Source organism: Schistocerca americana, chromosome 2 (assembly GCF_021461395.2).
Source record: "Schistocerca americana isolate TAMUIC-IGC-003095 chromosome 2, iqSchAmer2.1, whole genome shotgun sequence".
NCBI classification, from domain to species: Eukaryota; Metazoa; Arthropoda; class Insecta; order Orthoptera; family Acrididae; genus Schistocerca; species Schistocerca americana.
The window spans coordinates 521,393,803-521,399,325 of NC_060120.1; the positions used below are offsets into that span (position 1 = coordinate 521,393,803).

At 43.6% G+C, this 5,523-nt stretch overlaps 1 pseudogene; it reads left to right on the forward strand.

Annotated features, from left to right (window-relative positions):
* The first annotated feature begins 645 nt into the window (after positions 1–645).
* Positions 646–763, forward strand: LOC124596995 (annotated as a pseudogene).
* Positions 764–5,523: the final 4,760 nt, after the last annotated feature.

The following is a 5,523-nucleotide window of genomic DNA, read 5'->3' on the forward strand; positions in this document are numbered from 1 at the left end:
AACGGCCTATAGTTTATCACTGGCACAAGACATGGTAACCGCCAAGTGAATTTAAGAGTTGAGTTAATCTGAAGAAACTTTACTGGAAATCGAGTATGTGGCGAGTTGTCAGCGTTAATCAGACGGCGGAGACGATAGCCTCCAGCTCGGTGCGAACTACACACAGCGCAACGCGACCTGTTGGTCCAGCAACAGCATACTGCATTCTAGTGTGTGTGTTTCGGGCGGTGGTGTTTACAAGACTGCCTGCCCCGCAGCCTGTCTTCTTGGGCGTGGAAGCCTGCACTTGAACCGAACACAAGTAGGGCTCCTTCCCTCACCAGTGCACTCTTCGCTCTCGCCTCAGAAGTCAAAGCAAGACCCCATTTCCACGCATGTGCGCCGCTTAAAACTGTACGATTGTGTAACTCATTGCGCCAGTGAAGTCGACCCGGGGGACAAATCGATAAGCGAGTATCAACAACCTCTGAAACAGACTCCAGAATTGAAGGCGAAACATTAATTATAGAAATGTGTTTGGACTACGGCTTAAAGTCTGTAAACCAAAAATCAGCAAGCATGCAAATATAGTGATGGACTTATACGATGGTGTTCTATTGTTTGTTTGCGTTATAGTTTTATTTAACCAGTTCCTAACTACACTTTGCCAACGGCCTTGTCGCAGTGGTAACACCGGTTCCCGTCAGATCACCGCAGTTAAGCGCTGTCGGGCTGGGCGAGCACTTAGATGGGTGACCATCCAGTCTGCCGAGCGCTGTTGGCGAGCGGGGTGCACTCAGCCCTTGTGAGGCAAACTGAGGAGCTACTTGATTGAGAAGTAGCGGCTCCGGTCTCGGAAACTGACATACGGCCGGGAGAGCGGTGTGCTGACCACATGCCCCTCCATATCCTCATCCAATGACGCCTATGGGCTGAGGATGACACGGCGGCCGGTCAGTACCGTTGGGCCTTCATTGCCTGTTCGGGAGGAGTTTCAGTTTTAACTACACTTTAGACACGGACATACAGTTAATGCGACAGACGCTCAAGAAGTTTAGGACTCTTATTAACAAAGCAATGAGTAAACCAAAGTAGAGAGATACGTACACAATTGTCACAATGAGCAGTCCAATCAGTCCACGGCAGGCTGCTATTGGCGAAGCAAATAACCTAAATTGGAACGATCACATAGATAATGTTGTTGGTAGAGAAAACCAAAAACTGCGATTCATTGGCAGAACACTTAGAAGGTACAACGGGGCTACTAAAGAGACTGCTTACACCATCCTTGTCCGCCCTATTCTGGAGTATTGCTGTGTGGTGTGGGATCCACATCAGGTGGGACTGACGGATGACATCGAAGAAGTTCAAAGAAGGGCAGCTCGTTTTGTATTATCGCGAAATATGGGAGATAGTGCCACAGACATGATACGTGAATTGGAGTGGCAATCATTCAAACAAATGCGTTTTTCGCTACTGCGGGATTTTCTCATGAAACTTCGATCACTAGTTTTCTCCTCCAATTGCGAAAACATTCTGCTGGCACCCACCTACATAGGTAGAAACGATCATCACAATAACATAAGAGAAATCAGGACTCGCACATAAAAATTTAAGTGCTCGTTTTTCCCACGCGTCGTTCGGGAGTGGAACGGTAGAGAGACAGCTTGAAGGTGGTTCATTGAACCCTCTGCCAGGCACTTTATTGTGAATAGTAGAATAATCACGTAGATGTAGATTTAGATCTAGGCAAACTGAGTCTCAATAATACAATAGACCTTACTAGACGAATACGCGGCAACCAGCAAAGAGTAGTCCAGTTTTTAGGCCAAGTCATGAAACTTATGGGACGTGCCCATACCTGGTCTAAGGGGCCGACTTCAAAGTGTACGCACCTACTTCCTGGCGGGCTTTCGGTATTGGAGGGGTGGGGAACAAGTGAGTCGTTAATGCCGCAGTGGTAATATGAGCGCACGGTCGTTATCACAGAGGGCAGAAGGAACACGAGTTGTAGGAAAAAGATGCATAATTCCTGTTAGCCAGATGTCGAGGGATTCTTCATTTTGGTTAATTTGAGAGGTTTCTACCCGCGTGAACAGCGGCACTTTTCCTTCCTGATGTGTGAGAAATACATCTTAGGTAGTCCTATATGTTTTGGTGAAGATTAGTGTGATGAGCGCGTTTAAAACATGGCGTATTGTTTTGATTATTGATAACGACGGAAAAGGGGGAAACCCAACGCCAGCACACTACAGCTGTTCCTTGCAAGTAGCATCGTGTCGGTCGCCAAGCTTGACATTGCGATCTGGCATAAGCGGCATCCACCATTATGAACCGTGTCTCTCCCTCCACTAAAACTGAAACTTAAGTGCTTGAGGAGATAAACAGACTTGGCTGCAAAATAGACTATTATTTTGTACTTCGTCAATTACGCGTTTCGCCTTTTTTAAGGCATTTCCAGATTGGCCTACAAGGAAAATACAAAATTTTCTTAAAAATGGCATGATCCCGATTTGGTAAAACTTACTAAGAAAAATATTAAAACCAGCTTACTGGCACAACAGGTGTTAAAGAGGTAGTCTGCCGTCCATGCAAATGTCTTAGCAGGCAAAGTACCCCTGTCAATATTTTAAGAACATCGTGTCGTGCCCCTATAAATTAAAAACAAATGGGATATAACAGCTGAAAGGGTTCAGAAGCCAGTAACTTGCCCATCAAAGACGCCAATACACAAAATAGGAAAAATTTTTTAAAAATATCCTACTGATATAAAATACTGTTAAGTACACGGTAACTCACGTTTAAAGTAAATAAAAGACCTCCATGAGTAGTTGCTCTTGTCAAGTTTTAAGAGACTTCACACAGTGCCCTATTGAAATAAAAAAACCAAAAGACAGCCAAAACGGCAGTCAAGGCGAATAATCTGCTTATGCCTCTAATCTACGTACTGCAAAATAAAGAGGCAGTAGATTACCTTGTAGAGTACATATCACTGTCCAAAAGAAACCAAAATCGACCTGATCCTGTGCTTGGTGACTTTTGGACTGTGCTATATAGTGTACAAGGTAATTTTGTATTTTCTTTGTAGGCCTATCTGAAGATGCCATAAATAAGTCGGAACGCGTAATTGCCAGGCCTTCTATTAATCTGCAACTGGTCGTCATAACATGTTGTTTCCTGTATGAACCAACGTCCCACACTTACCAGATTTTTTGGCTTCTTTTAAATGGCCCTTTGTTTGTCTTCAGGTTTCCAGCTTCGTTAGAAATTCCATCATATACGTTACTTCCATCATCTGCTTCAAGAGCAGGATCGGTAGTGTTATGTGTGGTGCCTGCCTAGAATCAAGTCAACATTTTGTGAGCCTGGCGGTGTGCAGACAGTAAAAGCACATAAGAGCACCACGTGAAGAAGGCGACAGCGTTAGTATCAAAATTCTATCTAAAAATTTGAACAGCTTAGTCAACTAGAAATCCGAAAACATATTATTTACTACGTATGGCAACGACAGTAACTTCCTGCATGGTGCACCTGAATTGCTGATAAATCAGTGTATGATGAAGGTAAATTTGTGTTCCAAGTATGTGTTCATGAAAAGAAGTATCTTCTATTGAGACATCTTCAGGGTGACATCGTGCGCTGAAACGCAAATTTAGTAAGAGTCCATTCATCACGTGCTGTGTGTAGAAACTAGTGCTATGTACAGCGACCGTTTGTAACTGTAGGAAAGTAATGTTCGTATACAAAACATGGAGTGTTAATTGACGTCAGACAGATGAAAAATTAAATGAGCTTAGTACAGGAATGTTTACTTAACAAAGCAGTTACAGCGTAACACAAAGACGCTAAATCAATTTGCAATATCCCGCGGTGTGTGTCAGACTGTTAGACCTATCAGAGTAATGGACCTACCCAAACTCCGTCACAGTCCCCTTGAGACTCCATGTTACTGCTAATTAAGCTACGGAATTACTATCTTGAAATGCTCCAACACAGAATCATAAAGTGGGAAATCGCAGTAATCCAACTATATAACTATCCATTCAATCAATAGAATAAAACAGTGAGTCGCAGAGTACTATGTCCACCTTCAAATAAGTTGCGAATGAAACATAAACCGATTATTTTTATATTACACAATATCAAAGGGTTTGCATCAGCATTCTACAGAAAAACAATGTTAATTGATGACGTCAACTAACAAGATAGACAAGAGGAGGAATGGCTACCATATCCTTTGCTGCACATTAAACCATTAATCCACTTCAGTCCAACGATTAATTTAGAAAATCCAATGGTCGATTGCATACCACAACAAATGATACTAAGGCATGTATCGGGTTTAACATTGGCGTAGCAACGACACGCTTCCAGTATAACTTTAAACCACATCTAGTTAGCCGTGCTGCTGTATATTCATACCACGCTGCTATGACGGTACGTCGGAGGACCATGGTCGTAGTGGAAATTCAGAATCTCGCTCACAGGACTCGGACACCTCCAAGCACCATGACGTCTCCATCCACCAACAACTCAAGAGTGTTCCATTTTGTTCCACCAGCTCCCAATTTGGCAGTTTGCACCAGTCTGAATGCAAATGCCAATCAGGAAAAATGTAATTGTTTTCCACCAATAGCGTCTCAGTACCATGTTTAGGAAATCCCCACCTCAGAATATCATCATTGCTGGCCAATTAGAGAACAATTTCCTTGCAAGTTTGTCCTAGAAGTTCCCGTCTGACGTCAGCCGGTAATGGGTGAATCAGAGCTGTGAGTGTGTGGGTGCTATTCTGTCATTCTGCGCAATAGATTAATCTGAGATGTACCCTTTACCCTCTGGCTCCTGCAAGATGCAATTTCCACCCCCACACTACTACAGAAGTCAGACAGACGCTCCTAACGTTCTAAAGAGAAATGCCTGAAAAACTCTTCTGGAGTCGTCCGGTGTAAGGAAATGACACAAAAATTCACAAAATTTCTTATGTAACTAGTGGGATACTTGGGTACTGGAGTAGTGATAGTGTAAGAAAAACATGAAACTAACGAAAATTATTATTTTTTTGCAGAAATTCTGAGAAATCACAGTGGCACTTTTAGTTAGCCAATCAAACTCTCCCTACGCCTTGATGGAGTCCAGGACTGCTATTCGCCCCTAGTCTAACTATTGGCGTGGTACACCAGTCAGATAACCAGTCCACCGCAATGCAACTCAAAAATTCACTCGCAGGCGTTTAACTATAACTCTGTCCGTTCACACCTCACAATAATTGTGGCGGCCAACACAGTGAACAACGCTTAATCGCAAGGACTCAATATAGAGTCGCACTCCGATTCACTCTCGACAGAGGTGCTCTCCCAGTGAAGTACTGAGGAGAGACTTGTTCCTTGCTCTTTGAGTACACGTACGAGCGCACACGCTCTCGTTACATGTTCTCGTTCCAAGAGTGACAAAGGAACGGCCCCTCTCCACACCACACATGAAGGGGTATATCTTTCAGTCTCTTCCATTACTCCTTCCGCTCAAGGCGTCAGGAATATCGTCTGC